The sequence below is a fragment of the Lemur catta genome, chromosome 4, assembly GCF_020740605.2.
Source record: "Lemur catta isolate mLemCat1 chromosome 4, mLemCat1.pri, whole genome shotgun sequence".
Classification (NCBI taxonomy): Eukaryota; Metazoa; Chordata; class Mammalia; order Primates; family Lemuridae; genus Lemur; species Lemur catta.
This window is the reverse complement of record NC_059131.1, coordinates 24513612-24532023: the sequence shown is the minus strand read 5'-3', so window position 1 is coordinate 24532023 and position 18412 is coordinate 24513612. Positions and strand designations below refer to the sequence as shown.

General features: G+C 40.6%; 1 protein-coding gene across 4 annotated transcripts in view; it reads right to left on the bottom strand.

The window, feature by feature from the left end:
• Window positions 1–18412, bottom strand: part of RASGRP3 (RAS guanyl releasing protein 3) — a 107075-nt gene that overhangs the window by 60946 nt on the left and 27717 nt on the right. For 2 of the 4 annotated variants that reach the window (XM_045549365.1, XM_045549366.1), the window contains exon 1: window positions 14326–14534. The exons of 1 other annotated variant lie outside the window; for it this stretch is intronic. The gene's annotated coding sequence lies outside the window, so the exon portion shown is untranslated. Of the gene's footprint in view, window positions 1–14325; window positions 14568–18412 lie in introns of those variants that run through there. One more of the 4 variants, XM_045549364.1, reaches the window with a different exon arrangement.

The following is an 18412-nucleotide window of genomic DNA, read 5'->3' as shown; positions in this document are numbered from 1 at the left end:
TTAACTGTGGGGAAATACTTCCCTACTTTACAAAATAAGATTATTGTGTCTAGCAGGATTCCTGCCTTATTAAATACTTGAAGGAAAATTCGAAGAGGCCCCTGGGCTCAGATAGACGACCTGCCCAGTGAAATGAAAAATGTGGAAAAGGTACCTGCCCGGCACCAGAGCACACCATCCTGTGTGGTCTTCATTCTTCACCTGTCATTGTGGACTCATGAAGCCTGGGGCAGGGAGAGCCAGGCACAGTATGGCTGACCCTGCTCCCGTGTGCCAAGGCTCCCATACACCACACCCCCAGAGGTGCAGAATGTTCCAGATGCAGAACATTTGATCACTGGGGAACTCCCCTCCCCCTCCTGTCCCCTCCATGGACCAATAAGCATGAGCACAGCTACCTTAGAGGCCAGAGCAGTTCCTAGGGTAGAAGCTTGTCTTACTTGGCTCAAGCTGCTCTAACAACATACCATAGGCTGGATGGCTGAAATGACAGACATTTCTCACAGCTTTGGAAGCTGAGAAGTCCCTAGTGAGGGCTTTATTTCTGGCTTGAAGATGCCTGTGTTCTCACACCTCAGAGAGAGAGAGAGAGAGCGCTCTGGGGTCTCCTCTTCTTAAGAGGACACCAGCCCTACTGAACTAGAGCCCCACCTTTATGACCTGGTTTAACCTTCATTACCTCCGAACACGATCACATTGGGGGTTAGAGCTTCAACATGCAAATTCTGCAGGGACAAACTTCAGTCCATAGCTAGGCTCTTAACCAAGAATCAGAGATCTATAAAATCCTGACATGATACATGGAATTTTGTATGTTTGTGCCCATGGATTTCTTTCTAAAATGCCTTCATCAGGGTCCTAAAGGGGTCTGTAAGGAAAATTTCATAAACACTACTCAAACACACAAAGACTGATTGCCCCAAAGGGTTTTGAAAGAAGGCAAAGGGAAATTGGTATTCCCGAGGTTCTACCATCCGATGTCTTCTTTTATAGCTTAAAACAAATGGACTTGCTCAGTGCAAAAGGGGAGGAAAAACAACTTCATTACCTGCTGTTTAGAGTCACAAAAATTTCAGATACTGAAATTTTAACCTCTTCCCAAGAATCCAAGAGCAACCTCAGACTGACCACTCAATTCTGAAAAAATAAGGTTTTCTTTTTAGCAGAGATGTCTTATGACCCTGTCGAGTTCTAGAGATATTGCTCCTTACTCCTCCCCGTGAAGTTGCTTCTTTCTCTACTTTGTTTGCCTCAGTTACCCTTCAGCATCTTGGCCAAATGCCAGAATGTCTACTGTGCTCTAGCCTAAGCCTCAGCCTGGGGCCACGGTGCTCACTGTCCCCCAGCCTCTCACGGCACCTCCCACAGGGCAGGGCACTGAGAGGAGGGCTCCAAGCTGCAGAGACAATTATATAATTTTAGCCAATGAACAAAAACACCATCCAGTGGTATCCTTTCAAATAAGACTTACAACAGTGAAGACTGATGACATTTTGTTGACTGATAAACCTTAAGAGTTGACACCTTAGCGCAATATGATCCTCAGACTAAGGAAATTGATAGTAAATGTAATCTCTGCACCATCTCAAGTATGGTTTTTGTATGTATTTAATGTCTGTATCCAAAGGATATTAAAAAGCAATTACCTAACTTTGCCCTATGAAATAATTTTGGAGGCTGGGTGCAGTGACTCATGCCTACAATCCCAGCATGTTGGGAAGCTGAGGCAGGAGGATTGCTTGAGGCCAGGAGTTCTAGACCAGCCTAAGAACATAGCGAGACCTTGTCTCTACAAAAAATTAAAAAATTAGCTGGGAGTGATGGCATGCGCCTGTAGTCCCAACTACTCAGGAGACGGAGGCAGGAGGATCTCTTGAGCCCAGGAGTTTGAGGTTGCAGTGAGCTATGATGACGCCCCTGCACTCCAGCCCAGTCACACAGAGCAGACCCTGTCTCAAAAATAAATAAATAAATAAATAAAAATTTAAAAAATAAAAATAAAGTCTGGCAAAGAGAGTTAATAGCATTATTTCTATGTTATAAATGAATGAATTGGAATACAAAGAAATTAAGTAAATTTCCAATTTAAGTAAATTTCCAATCAACCAACAAGCATTTATTAAATATTATCTGCTTTTTTCTTTCCTTTTTTCTGGGCAATGCTTAAATGTTGTTGTTTAACTGAAAATGTGACTCTGACAACAAAAGTACCTAATTCTTATCTTTTCAGGGGGAAAAAAAAGTGTCTGTTTTAGGAGCAATATCGAAATAGTCTTCTATTGATTCAACAAACATGCCTCTACCTAGCAGACATTAAGCCAGGGCCTGGGTGAACTAAACAGAGCAGGTCCCTGTCCAACCGTGTGTACAGCTTAGTGAGTGAAACCAACATCAGCAAGTAGACGGACAAATTGATACAAATTATTATAAATGCTATGAATGAAAACCCACACGGGATGCCAAGGTAGAGAATGGCAAAAAGGATCATTTTAGCTGGGTGGTCAGGAAATACCTTGAAGAGATGATATTTAAGCCAAGAGCTGAAAGTTGGAGACTGATTTGGTTTTGGATGGGAGGGAACAAAGAGGTCGAAAAACTAGCTGGATCATAATTTCATTTACTAACTCGAAGAAGGCAGGTAAGATGAAGGGAAAGGGTATATGGGAAGAAGTTGTGCTTAAGAAGAGTTAAGGCTGAGACGCCTGGGAAACTCCCGAGTGTGGGTCTCAAGTTGAGTTGCAGTCTCAACAAATCTGGAGCTCCAAGGAAAAACATGGGATGGAATTTACAACTGGGAGAACAGCATTTAAAGCCATAGGAATGGTTCGGACCCCTCAGGAAGAAAGTACTAATATAAAGAGAGAGGACAAGAGGGCCCACCCTCAAGCCTTGGGCTTTCCAACATTCTGAGGACAGAGAGAGGAGGAGAGCAAAGAACCTTGAGGAGGTGCTGTCAGAGAGGGAAAAGGAAAACTTAAAACTATGCCAAGCCATGAGGCCAGGAGAAGAATGTGCTCTTGGAAGTTGAAACCGACAACCACGTTGAACGCTACTGAGAAGTCAAATAAGAAAAAAATAGGAAACTATTTGCTTTTGAAAACTTTGTCACAAGGAGGTCACTGGTGACCTTGACAAGGACAGCCTCATTGGATCTGTGGGCAGAAGCTAGGTTGGTGTGAGTGGGACAGTACATGGGAGGTAAAGAAGCAAAGACAGCATGTGTAGACAAGTTTGTCTAGGATGAAGTGAAGAAAAACTGGCAGAGGTTGTGGGAAGCAAAGGATGTGTTTATAAGGTGAGAGTTACTGAAGAACACCTACCTGCACAATGATGAAGAATATCTGGGAGAGGACGAAGCTGAAAACGCAGAAGAAAGAGAAGATAACCAAAGGGAAGGTACTAGCTGTAATGCAAGTGAAGAAAGTAGGAGAACATGGTTACCAACATCATATATACAATTATAATTAGTAAGGGGAAGATGAAGAACAGTAACATAAATGACAGATACATGGTCAACGGACTGGCATCAAGACGGCCTGCTTCTGATGCTCTCGGTTCCCCTTCCTGAGTTTTTGAAGAAGAGGAAAGCAGGAAACAGAGAAATGAACTCCCCAAATCCCAGGATAAACTATCCCATGACTTAGGACCTAAAGATCCTTTGATTTGTTCTGATCAACAGTGTGGCCCTCATTGCTTTGAATATTTTTCTGCTAAGTATCAGTATCCTTGCTTGCCAGCATTTCCTCTTTGGGACACCAAAGAGTACAGTCAACCTGTGTTGTGAACCACTCAGCTTGGCATCTCATAGACCTTATTTTGAAGGACAGAAGTGTGAGGCCATCACCACTTACTGCCCAATAGCGGTTACAAGAACAAAGTTCCATGTAGCTCATCTAAAGTGTCCTGAAGGCATATTAGAGTAAGATTTTTAGTTGATTCACATTGCCCAGCATTTCTCAGCCTTGGAACTAGTGATATTTTCGGTTGGATAATTCTTTGTCATGGGGCCTATCCTGTGCATTGTAGGATGTTTAGCCGCATCCTTGGCCTCTACCCACTAGATGCCAGTAGTACTCCATCCCCACTCCCCGCTGGACCTACCAAAAATGTCTCCCGACATTACCAAATGTCTTAGAGGGCAAAATCACTTTCAGTTGCGAGCCACTGACATAGACTAGTATCATAACATCAAAATGAAAACCATCAAAATCAAGGGAACACTTAAAATTTTTTCTAGTATCAGAATGGCTGCTCTCTGTGTAGTCAAATGCCCAGTTATTTGATTGGATTTTTTAGTTTCCAGATGAATACTAGAGATCTTCATCAACAACAAACATTTGAACAAATGCATCTTTTAGACACCATCTCGGCTTGAGTTTTAGTTCTTGAACCAATCAGCAAGATGGAACGTGTCAGAATTTGGCACAATTGAGAACATTTTAAAGCTTTCAAGGTCCAAACTTATTCCCCACCTGACTAACTGGCATATTTTGGCGCTTGTTTTATTAATGTTGTAATCATTTTCAGTTTGATTTTATTTTTGCTTTTTATCATAAGTTGCTTTAATCCTCTTTGGAGGAAGTCAGGGGGTAAATATGGACACAGGGTTTTTTTTCAATATGTGAACAGAGTTCTTTTTTGTGAGAACATTTTACCTCCTGCCCATTGCCCAACTATTCACTCACACTGAACAATCTCACAGTGACTCTGCAGACAATGCATCACCTTTTTACTAGTAAATCATCTCCTATGCTGCATTATTACTCTGCGGAGTTGTTAGAGGCAGAGAGTGATGCTTACTGAGAAACTATTAGAAGTAATTAGTTCTAGTGCCAGCTCTATCACTCACTGGCAAAAAGCTTATGTTCCTGGGTGTCAGTGTCTTCTCATTCAAATTCAATGAACATTCACTGAGAGGAGCAAGGCTTTGCCAGGCCAATTCCTGACAGTGCCTCAAAGGCTGTTTTGTAGGAGGGTGCGACTGCTTTTGAGAATTAAGAGGTTCTCAAACAGTTTCTTGTTTTCATAAATAACCCACTAAAAATCAGCCATGAATTATGCTAATCCTTCTTGAATCACAGCCTTACCTTTTGAGAAAATAAATGTACAAATTTAATCTCTCTTGTGTAAAATATAAATTCTGCATAAACAAATAGTAAATGCTGGCTAATCGCATGTATGACGATGAAGTGTTCAGGAATGAAGTATACTGCTGTCTGCAACTTATTCTGAAAAAAATAAAAATAAAATGGACCAATGGACAGATAGAGGAATGGTAAATACACAGATGTGTTAAAAAAAATGGTAAATCGTTACTTGTAGAAGGGCATTCATTGTATAATTCTTTCAACTTTTTTATTTGTTTGAACATTTTTATCATAAAATGGGGAGGGTGTTTTTTTCATTGTTTTGAATTTACCTCTTTGAAACCTCTAGTGGTTTAGGGTTTGGTGAATAACTCATGTTCATTAGTCTTCATGGTTTTATAGCTATTAATCATATTTAAACTGAGATGGTCTCAGTTTTCAGTCTGTCCATGGGCTCCTCTGTCTACTTGAATGTTTTCTGCATGTTTTCCAAGTTATGTAAATGATTTTCTTAAGGTGGAACATCAGAATTACTCCAAATGCTTCAAATCTTAAAGTTTTGTTTTTGTTCTTTTTCTTTCTTTCTTTCTTTCTTTTTTTTTTTTTAAGTGACAGGGTCTCTCTATGTTGCACAGGCTGGCCTCAAACTCCTGAGCTCAAGCAATCCTCCTGCCTCAGCCTCCTGAGTAGCTGGGACTTCAGGCACAAGTCTCAAAGTTTTGTTTTAGGGTAATAGAAAGTTATTTTTGGATTTGTGTCGGATAGTCTCTGAGTATTTTTGAACCAAGTTAAACTACTTTTCAAGGAATCTCTATACTGTATGAGTTAATGGCATATTCATATGCTGATTACTCAAACTAAACCTCCAAATCTTCTTCAACTCCCTCCTCTCCTGCTCCCCTATATGTGATTGATCTAAAGAACTAACAACTGTACTTTAAAAATTTTCTAAAAATTCTTCCATCCTCTCCATTACCATTGCCCAGGTTCTAACCTATCTGTGGAGTCTTCTTTTGGTGTTCAGTATTTTTTTGTAATTTGTCCTCCTCATTGCTTTCAGAGTTTTCTTTCTAGAATGCAAATATATTCATATCATTCCTCTACTTGACAAGCCATGATAACAAAGAACTAATTATTTTAGATGTATTAATGATATTGTGACTTTTTAAGGGAACTTAGGTTTTAGAAACACATAATTGAAAATTTTCAAAGTTGGATAATAAATACATAAGGGTTCATTATACTATTTTGTCTATTTTTTATATATATTTTAAATTTTGCATAATAAGAAGAATTTTTTTAACTTTAAATAGTTCTCAAAAATATCTAAATGGTTCAGAAGAACAAACATTACTCTTAACCATCTAGAACCACCTTGTCTTTGATCCTTTTCTCTATTCCATCCTCCAACATGTACCCTATGATTCAGCTCTATCAAATTACATGCTATTTCTGGTATGAACTCTTTCAAAATATAGGTTTTTCATCTTGAACAATGACTACTTATCCTTTTATACCTAGTTCAAATGTCACCAACTCTAGGGAATCTTCCCTGACTCATTCTGATACAGTTCGTTATCTCTATTCCCTGGGCTCCCAAAGAACTTTGTATAACCCTCTTTTATATAACATATATTTGTGTATTGTAAGATGATTAGTATAATAATTTTTTAAAATATTGATCTGCTTAACAAGGTAGTAATATCCCGTAGGATAAAGTCTATATTATTCATGTTTGTGCAGTATGTAGTCCAAAAGCATATGTTTAAATATACCAAATGAATCACATTATGTGAAAATATATTTTAGATTTTTTTCTATTACTTTTGTGACCTAAATGTAAATTCTGGCTTCTACATAAGGGAAACTATAAACTAGTCTGTATTCACTGAGGTTTTAAGTGAGTAAAATTTCTAAATCTGGGGATTAGAGCTCAGAACAATTTTCCAAACATATTAGCCTCTCATCCACAAGCTTGATGTGAGATAGTATTCCACATTGTTGCAGAATTTTATGCATGACACATGTCTCAGTCATCTTTGCAGCTGAAAAAGATAAGCCATCAATTCTTACATAATAATACCAAAGCTTAAGTCAACCAGAGTTCTTCCAACTTCCAAAGAGAGGTTGAAAGCAGTGTATCTTCTAAAACATAAGGAATTAAAATAGCATGAAATATGTCACACTGGTCCTGCTTCAAGGTCTCCTTGGCCCTTTTATCTATCTGTAATCATGGCCCCAGAACACATTTTATGGGAGTGCATATGATCACCCCTCTTGGTGCCAATAGTATGTCACTCTTTATAAAAATGAAATATAACGTAAAGCCAACTGTCACTGCTGGTTACTCAGTTTGTCCTATAGGCATGATCTTTTTTTATACCTGTCACCATCTGATATAGTATAACGATTTTTGAGTGTTGCCAGAGGCTTAGCTCTGCAAGAGCACCCTGCCAAAGGTGCAGAGCAGCACAGTTGAGAGAACACCTCAGTAATGAAAGCTGAGTGTGTTCTGGGTAGGAGCTAAAAAGAGACTGTAGGGTTCAACCATGAATCCACAGAGTCTTAGGGCATTTCTTTGTCTTACAGCACCCTTCTAATAGAAATGGGTTTGCACTGGGCATGACATAATGTCAGTCATATGACAAGGACAGCAGAATCCTGACTCCACAGAATGGCTGCCCTTTCTTTAACATAGACATAATGTTTAACATAGACATAATGGTTGAATGAAAAATGCATGTACTTTGTTTTCAGGCAAACTAGGGCCAGGATCCTACTCATTGGCTTGTATAAGGTATATGACCTCTCTAAAATTTATTTTTCTCTTCTGTGAGAATGTTGACAACAAGTCCACCTCTGAGTGATGGAAAATAAACATTATTTAATTTCCTCTCTCAATAGCAGAGACAGTTTAAATGCCTACTACAATAGGAAAATAGAAAGAGGCAGATTCCTCTCAGAATCAAGAGTGACTGGGGACAAAAATGAACTACAGAGAAATTTCCAGCAACACTCAGACTGGGCACTGTCCTTGCCATAAAAAAATAATGATCTGTAAAACATCCTGTCAACTCATATGATTTTGAATGGCAAGCATTCCATGCATAAATGAAATACTTTTTACTTTTAAAAAGCAGAACTGAAACCTGAGCAGAATCCAAAGTTCAGTTAAATTGAACACATAGTATGAGTTTTCCAGAACCAAATATGGAGATTATACTCAGTTCTTCAATTTAAAATTGTTTAAAAATTCCTGAGTACTTTATAGGCTCCAGAAATCTATATTAACCTGAGACTCAAGAAGAGTCTTCCTTGATGGTCACAACCAAGTTGTTCGAGTGTGGCCAGAAAACATTCATCCTTCCTGACTCTTTGATTTCAGATCTAGAGAGTTCTGCAAAACCAACACATGTGTGTTAAATTCCTAGGAAGGAATCCCTCCTGGTACCTTTCCAAAGTTAATTTATGTAAAAACTCCAAGGAAACTTGGTTCAGCCCAATTTGAATTGTTGGATGGAGGGGAAAATTTTACGTTCTCAAAACAAAACAGAGAAGTGACTAAGCCAATTTTTTTAAAAAATGTAGCCTGATTCCATGACAGATGGATGGCCTCTTTTGCCAAAGTTCTTCTCCAGCTCATCACTCCTTCTTTTGTCCAATTCATTAATTATTAAGGTTTCTACTATGGTACAAACACCCCATATGGGAAAAAGAGAAGCAACTAAAATCACTTACACACACTCAAATGTACTTCTTTGTTTGTGATTTTTAAAACAATTAGGCAATTTAGTGACTAATGTGAAATTCTGGGATTAGATATGAATTTAATTTTTTCCATGTTATTTCTCCATCATTATTAGTTCTCGGTCAAGAATTATAGCTGGAACATGGTCAAATTCTGAGAACACTTATAACACTAAAGCAAATCAATGGCACGATGATCTATACAAGGGGCTTAGAATGTCTTGCGGAGTGGAGACGGATCCACCTAAACCAACACTGTTAAGTGTAAAAATTGGACAGTATTTGGCAAATAGAAAATCCTTCAGCAAATAAAATTACCAATCTATTCAAATAGAAACTTAAAAGATGTTGGGATATCCACAGCTACATAAGTCATTTATACAAATTCTCCACTTTCAATAGGCGCATCAAGGTTTATATTACCTCAAATTTTATAGACTATAATCCAGGAAGGTAGACACTTAACTCACATTTCATTTTCTTTTCTTTTTAATTTTCTTTCTCTTGTGCCCTCTTGAAAGGTGCAGAAAGTTCTGATTATTACAGTAGTCACTAAGGAAAAATGCTCTTTGAGTCTCCTCATAAATTAAATGTTTTTCAGGATTTTTTAAATTCAAAGAAGGCTACCTTTCACATTGATACTCAAAAAAGTTATTTTATGAAGAAACACTATGACAGTGTTTATTGTCACAAAGCTGTTCACTTGCCTCGCCCCTGCCTCTAAGCCCCAGCCATCGCAAAGTGCAGTTGCACCGTTAAGTCATCAGGCATCATGTACTGCCATTTTATGATCTTGCCAACGTACTGATAGTGCTGTTATATGATAAACTGAATCGCCGTAACAGAGAATTGAGTGACAGGGAAGAGTCTCAATTATTCCAGTAAGCTAAGACGCTCTCAGTTGTGGGCAGATAATTGTACTGGGAAGTGATTGCAGCGGACACTATGCCCAGTGGTCAGAGTGCACAACTCCTCCATGGGAATAAAGGTGCTGTGCCCAGGCAGAACTTTCAAGAAGGCTGATGGTTTTATTGGGCAAGGAGAGTGCACGCCGAAGGGCAGACTGCCTTCTTCATATCTCAGAACACAACCAAATCCCCTCTAAAAGCCAAATATTACACCGTGCCATAGTTGGTATTCACTCCAACTTAACTACATTGAGTCTGCAGAGTAGAAAAATGATCACTAAATTCCTTTAAAAATATTACCCTAAGCAAATACTATTGTGTCTGTGACTAAACTGACCCTGTTCCCAAAGTCAATCATCTATAGGCTTTGGAAATATCACCACTGACATGCATAAAATGGCATATCACATATCAATCATCCATTTGCCCTTTGCCTGTCAGAAGATAATAACACAAGCTACATCACTTTTTATCACAAAGGATAATTCTACAGCCTATGTGTAAGTACATGGCCATGAAATCGTGGAAATTGGTTTTTGTCTGGAAGACAGCATAAACTCAGAGAAAAAGACTAGCATTTAGAGTCAGTAGACAGGAGACATAGCTGAGCTCTGTCAGTTACTTGTCCCATGAGCATGGACAAGTCACTCACTTTTCCTCATTCTGTTTCTTCTCTGTAAACACTGTGATAGTATCCTCTCTCTTTCACAGGATTGTGGCAAAGCGCAAGAAGGTGCCTAATGTAGGTATCTACAAACGCAGGGGCTCGTCTTCTCAGCACCAAAGATGGGCTCGAGGATCAAAGCGCAGCGACACTACATACCAGAGACTCTGCAGGTACAATAAGCACTTGAAACAGCAGAAAGCCCAAAGACTTCAAATCCCACAGGGCAATGGGAACAGGACAGCAAACAGTTAACTCCCAGGACTGTCAATGAGCAACCCATACAAAGGGAAAGGGGATCAGAGAGTTAACTCTGTTAACCTGTTCCTTTGGAAACTGGTGTCTTTGAAACAGGCAATCTGACAAAAACAAAGAAATAAAACAAGCACTGTATCACAGAATTTGTTTCCTTATCATAAAAGGCCCCAAGAAATTAATTAAGCACTTTATTTTGCTTCAAACAACCTCTGGAGTCTGGCTTGTGGACTCCGTCGCAATCCTAAGTCTACTTCGTGTGTCCCCATATAACACACCCTAGACTAGCCAGCTTTTATGGAAATAAGCAATTCTGGCAAGATTGGAGGTAATTCCCAGTGGTTTGGGTTTAGCAGACTGAATCACTAGCTTCTATTGAGTTGGGCTTAGTTTTAGAGGCAGCAGGCAGGTGGGATTAAAGATTAAAAATTTCCTTTCTTGCTATAAATAGCTTGATCTTCAAAATCTGTAATCTTGTATCAACCTTGCAAAAACCTTGGTAACTTTCTCAGAGTCATCCAGGCATGGCCTACTTGCTTAATTCCCCCTCATTAACCAAAGGACCCCCCACCCCCACCCCAGCTGCTTATGCATCACCCAGTGCTCTTTCTCTTTGTCCCCAACCCTAATTTGGACATTTAACTAAGTGGAGGAACATGGAGAGCCAAACGACATTTGTAAAAGGATTCAAGAAATAGGTTTCTGTAAGGCCCTGTGTGATGACCAGAAAGGCCATACGTTCATGGCCCACAAGCTAGACAGCCAATGTTGAGATATGCAACAGGTCCGGGCAGAAGCGTGACTCGGGGCAAATGGCAGGGCAGAGAAAGGCACAGCTCCCCTCCCTCCCCACTCCCAGCCAGTCCCCTGCCCTGTGGCCCACCCCTTACACCCAGAGCTTAGAACAAAGGGAACAGAGTGGCGGATTGCGTCATTTCTACTCATAAACAAGCCACTAGGACAACCAGCCTTCCAGGATGAGCCACAGATAAAACTGATAACAGTTTTATCAACACCAAGCCAGCTATTTGGGGTGGGGCATGGGTAGAGTGACCATCCTCCAAAGGAAAGGAGTGACAGGAAAAACTGAGGGAAAGGCCAGAGGGGGCATGAGAGCCCCGTGTTCAGGTTCATAACAAAGCTCTCAGTTGCTGTTCTTACCAACGTGAGGGCCATCATCAAACTACTTTCAAAGAGAAAAACACACTGGCAGTCCATGAGCCTGTACAGCATGGGCTCGGACCGTCACAGGGGGAAACCTAGCCCTTCCTGCCATGAGAGGGCCATAACACGCATTGTGTGTCGAATCTTGGTGTGCTGGAAATACTCTCATCTGCATTTCATGAGCTTTTAAGGTTAAATGTGTGGGGTTAGCACAGGTGTTCCACTTTTATTTTTTAATGTGCATGTGTTCTGGAGTTAGGTGTCACTCTGCCTGCATCATGTATAACCTAGTGTCTAAGGGGTTTCTGAACCTCAGTTTCTCCATCCATAAACTGGAATAATGCTATATAGCACACAGAGTTACTGTGAGTGGTCTGTGAAAATAAATACACTTGTTTAGCAAATCACTTGGCATAGTAAGTGCACAATCAGTGTAAAGTATAATTATTAGTGTTGATATTATGATGGTAATAGTAGCAGAAGCCTTGAGCTCTCTTTTGTGGCTCAGCACTATGACCGAGATACATTTGCTAGTTTCTTCATCTTTGAAATGAAGAGGTTAAATTGTGCATTCTATAGTTTCTATCCAGATCTAAAAGTCTTTGACTCAACAAATGTCCCATCTGCGTGTAAAATAATTACTTTTATCATTTCATTGTTAATATTCTGGAAAGTCAAGGTATCATGGGTTTTTCAAAATAATCTATGGGCTTTCAAAAACTCAGCAGCTGGATAATTCAAAGGATTACTCTGACTCCCATTGAGACAGTCCACTTGATTATGGGAGGCTCTGTTATTCCAGAGACACAATTCACCGCAGAGTTCTTCTGCGCTATCAACCTGTGGAAAAAGTGAAACTATACCAGAAACAAACTCCCTGAAGAACAGCCCAGGAGGACAGCCAGCCCTCTGCAATCAGACAGGGAAGTTGCAAGCTACAGGCCACGGCCTGACCCAAGGACCTCATGCAAATGGCATAGTGAGAAACAGAGGTGTTGGAATTATTTTTTCTCATTGGCCAGTCTTCTACATTTTAAGGAAAAGAAAAGGGAGAACTTCTCGATGCCCGCCAGACTAACCATTTTCTTAGGGCATCTGAAGCTGCTTTCATCAGAGATCTCTGGCTGCTGTGGTACTCGAGACCAAGTGTGTCCAAGGAAACTCTACCTACGCAGAACTTACACAGGTGTCTCCCTGCAAATCCAGTGCACCCTGGGTCATTCTCAATCCATTCTCCACATACAGCAAGGGGTGGCAGGGTGGAGAAAGAACAAAGTTCCCTTGTGGCAGGAGGCAGAAGGTGCATGAAAATTGTACACCATGAGCCTACGTGATAATCCACCAGTCCCCTGGGAAAACAAGCACACTTCGGAGAGCCCGAGGCTCATCCCAAGCAAAACAACTGTTTGATAAGACTTCAAAGAAAAACAACCACTCTCTGCTTCCCCTCCCTAACATCCAGGCAGTGCAGAAAAAGGAACCTATTTGGTGATCTCCCTGCAGCCTCTGATTCAGAGGCCTGTCACTTTCAGAGGTTTACATCATCGATTCAAGGTTCTGCCCTCTCTCTTTTCCCCTTTTTCCTTTCCTCTTAAGCATTCTGCCTGGTGACATCACGGAAGGACAAAAGTCCCTGAACAACAGCTCGGTTGCAGTATGGTGCCTGCCTTGCTGCTGTCCCAAGAGCAAGTTCCGTTATTGCTGAACGAACCTGGGAAAGAACAGGTCCTCTCGGTTATTTGGATGCCAGCTCTTCCCACCCGCCCCAGAGCTGATAATCAACTTCAGGCAGCACTTTCATAATCCAGGTCATGAACAAGGAAGAAAGACGCTTAGCGTCATAAAAACATTAAAATAAGGAAGACCAGGGGCAACTAAAAATTTTAAAGTAATGAAGGTGAATTACCTCATTGAAGAAAAGAGCTATAAAATACAGCTTTCAATGAGTTGAAAAGCATGCATGAAATTTTAATATGATCTCAGATTCATCTAAGTCTAAATATTACCTTGTCAGTTGTCTATATTGCAGGCTGTTATACATACTTAAATGAGACGAGGCAGCCAAACAATAAATTCACGTTATGTGAAACAACTATGTTTTCAAGTTTCAGTGGTAAAACTGATTAAAATCAAATCTAGTCATCAACTCACTTCAGTGAATTCTCTGCTTCAGAACCTGAATCTTGGCTTTGAACCTAAACACCAGGGACCATAAAAATCCTGAACCCCTGGAAAGAGACTCACTGTTTCCCAGAGAGGAATCGGGCAGTGTGCCCCATTCATTCTCAAAGTTAAGAGACAACGTGGCTGAAAAGAACAGGTTCTAAAAAAAGTCAGTAAAAACACAAATGGCTTTTAACAGGTACACATAAGAGATCTCCTTCTATAGTGCCAGAGGGAAACCAAAATCAAGATAAAAAGTAGTTGGTGGCTTGCAACGCGCGCGCGCACACACACACACACACACACACACACAGAGGAAAGCTCTCCAGTTACTTACTGGGGTGGTTTTGTCGGTAGTTTTCACATCAGCACTCTGCCTGTCCAGCTGCCAAGTGCCGGAGCACGCCGAGAGCAGCTGTTTCCTTCAAGCCGGGGCCCTGTGTCTTACCCAGTCACATGCACCTCCTGATAAATACCGCCGCCGTGCCAGGAGGTCAGAAACTGGAGCTCATTCTTCTCCCCACTCGCAAACCTTCTCGTAACCCGCCCCTCCCCCTCGGGTTGGCCCGGCCGTTTCATTAGCATGCGGGGCAGTACATTCCACAATTTGTTTTCTTTTCGTGACAAAGGGCAAACAGCTGATAAGTCACACTGGCGGGCAGGTCACTGCAAGTGGAAAGTCAATCATGTTTGCAAGGGGGTGGGGGTGGTGTGGGGAGCCCGGCAGGCTCCCTGCTCGCTCAGCTCACCCAAGTTTCCACCGAGGGCTCGGGGACAGCAAAGAAAAGGAGCCACCGCCCCACTCGGCAGGTGGAAGCTGCTCTAGATTCCAGGTGCCCCCGCCCCCAAGCACATCAATCCGCTTGGTTTCATTTTCTCAGAATGCCAGGCTCCTGTGTGTCGGAAGAGCCACAAGGCTAAGTGGACTGTCCCGAGGAAGGAAGACCCTAAGTAACCCTCTGAGAATGCTTAGATTTAATTTCAAAGGCCAGGGCTGCCGAGCCAAGTGACGTGGATGGGCAAATTAGAGAGGGGTGCATGAAGAATATCAAAGGCAGCTTTATCTAAATCGCTAGTGGATATGACTCCAGGTGCTTAAGACCAAACTTCTGCACAGTTATCTTGGATTGTGTCAACATTTGGAGCCACAGCAGAGCAGTGGAGATTATCAGCAAGTACAAGTGGAAACATAAATTATCACCAGAGTTTACAGCGTCCTTCACAGAGGCGCTGCTGCCCGCTTTGGTGTGCCGGGAAGTTGGACCAACCTGGCGTTCTCTGCACTGCTCACAAAGGTGGCAAATCCTCTGGATGTTTTGTTGAATTCATACTTCTCACCTGAGCTGATGTTCCCACACTTCGCTTTGCATCCTCCTCTCCAAGGAGAGCCCTTGCAGTATCTGACTTTGTATAGTGTCTGATTTCTTGGTATAGTCAGGTGACATTTACCAAAATCAGTGCCTGAGCTCACCCTTTAGGTAGAGATATGACAGGGAGTCAGCCTTTTGACAAAGTGAACATGCAAAAAGATGGTTAAAAGTCCCCCAGGGGATTTCTTAACCATAAGAGGCCCGTTAAACTGCCAACCTTGATTTTTAATATGTGAGATCTTACTCAATATAGGAGCCTGTGTGAGTAATCTTTCATTTCTGGGCTTTGTCTAGTATTATTTATAGTGTTAATCAAACCAGAAGTTTCCCTCTATAAGAGAACAGAGTGTTTTCCAGAATAACAGAAAAAGACAAAAAAAAAAAAAAAATCCTCAGTCTCGCCTTGTTATCAACTTGTGAGAGCCCAAAGTGCAAATGGAAAAATTTTGCAGGTGTCAAAACATATCTCTTTCTAAGAGTTTAAAGTTAGCAGTAGAAATAAACAGATATCAAAATGCAATGCACTAAAATACAGGGCACCTTCTTAGGCATTTCTGCTCATGTGTTCATGTGATAATCTCATCAGAAACAGAAAGGAAGGCCTATTGAGGATCTGAAAAATTATTTTGATTTATTTATACCTTGTATTTACAATAACAGAAAGTTTTGTGACCTGATGGCATCTATCAATCACCTTATTTACAATTGACTGGGTTAGTTATTCTGAGGATCCATTGATCCATTGCATACTACGAGTTAAAGAAAGACTTCTGGAAACTCTTCAGTGACCAACAGAGACAACAGCCTCAGGCAAGGTAAGTGTAGAGATTCTTTTCTATTTCTATTGGCAGGGGAGGAAGGGCTGGATCCTGAGTCATCCCTATGATGCAAACTGTAAACACAGAGGCCAAGACCCTGGGCCCTACCAGTCAGGGTCCAGGAGTGTGGCTGAAGGTTCTACAATGACACAGGCTTGCAAAGAAATGGGGAGATCCCACCTTTCTGCCCACACTGCCTAGAGGTACCAGTCATTTCCTTCAACCCAAAAAGAGGTGTCCCCCTCCCCGCCCCGTCAGAGGCCATTGCCCACCTGGGCTTTGTGTCTCACGCTGGGTCTCCCACCCGTTTAGGACCCTCTTAACGACAACCACGCCTTCTCTCCCTCTCAGCTCACCCTCCTCATTGTCTAAACATGCTTACGTTGTCTTTATATCTTAACAACGATCTTGTTGATCTTTTGCTCCTTTAATGACTGCCCTAACTCACTCATTCCCTCCACAACTAAGCTCTTGGAGAATGCTTGTCTCCACCATCTCTCATCCCATTTACCCTCAACCCGCCTACACTATGGCTTCTTTCCCTCACTTCACTAAAACTGCTTTCCCTGAGTCACCAAAGACCAAGGGCAATAGACGCTTTAATCTTATGTGACCTTTCGGCTACATTTGACCCAACTGACCAGGCACGCCTTGAGATGTCCTCTCGTGGTTTCTGTAAAACTCCACTCCTACCTCCTTCAGCCTCCTGTGTGGACCTCTCTTCTTCTACCTGCCCCTTAAATGTGAAAATCTCCTCTTTTTGTTCTCTAACATCTTTTATATGTTCTAACTTATTACTAAATGACTATAGCAATTTCCTAATTATTTGTCTTGCCTCCAAAAAGCCTGTCTCTGCCCTCAATTTATCTTTTACACTTTAGGACTGAAAGCCTCTTGCGGTCATGTTAGGCAAACTTGTATTCCTCTCACTCTGTGCTGCCTCCTTTTGACCATTCCACGGCTGTTGCATTTCTTTCTCTATTATAATTATTAGGTCTTCATGTAGCTACGTCCCTTCTAAACTTTGTCAACTTCAAGGAAAGCTTATGATGATGATTTTGTATGTTGCAATGCCTAATACAATGCCTGGCATGTACGAGACACATGGCTGAAGCCACGCTCAATGCATAAATGAATGATTAAAGAGAAGGATCTCTGTCAATTCTGTTAAGAAAAGATAGAAGAAAAGTTTGCAAAACTTGATTTTTTATTAGGCCACCAAAAAATCTTAAGTAATTTCTCTCCAAAAGAAATCACTTTGGCCACATTCTATGATCACACTGTAATGAAACTATAAATTCATTACAAAAGTGTAAGTCAAAAAAAGCCAAGCTCTTGTAAAAACTTTATAGCTCTTCTTAAAAAAAAAAAATCGTTGATTAGAAAAGAAATCAAAAGACAAAATTACCAAACACTCAGAAGGTTTCAGAAATGAGAATACCACATATCAGATATTGTGGGCCATAGCCAAAATAATAATTAGAAGCAAACTGACCCAAGAAGAAGTTGAAAAATAACAGATCAGTAATCATAGAAAAATGTAAAAGTTATTAAGAAATTGTTTCCAAAAAATTTTTAGTTCAGATTACTTACACAATCAAGCTTTCTTTGAGCTTCCAACCACAGATAATTCCTAGGCTATGTAAAGTGTTCAAGTGAACAAAAGTAACTGAAACCTAACATAATACCTCTGACTTTAAAAATAAAAAAAACTGGTAATGCATAATAAAGAAAAACCACAGACTGACCTCAGGTGTAAACAGTTTACCCTAAAGACATAAAAATATCTCACTATTAAGAAATGCATTAACATAATTAAGACATAAACATGGAGAAAAGCTTTTGAATTACCACAATAGCTGATCTTGATAAAATTCAGTGTTAATTTTTAATTAATAAGATGAAGTTAAAAGACATTCTTATCATGATAATCTATCTCAAACAAAACACAGGCATCATACTTAATGGTAAAATACTAGAAGTATTAATATAAAATTCAGAGACAAGAAAAGGATGCTCACGATCACTACCACCATTTAGCACTGTTCTAGACATCTGAGCCACTGCCGTCGGGCAAGATAAAGAAGCTACACAAGAATTATGGGAAAGCAGGAGAAAAAACTTTTCAACCTGCAGATGTTATAATCATTTACTCAACAGAACCAACTAAAACTACTTTTAAATAATTGGAAAGTTCAATGAGGTAAACAGTTACAAAATAAATGCACAAAATTAA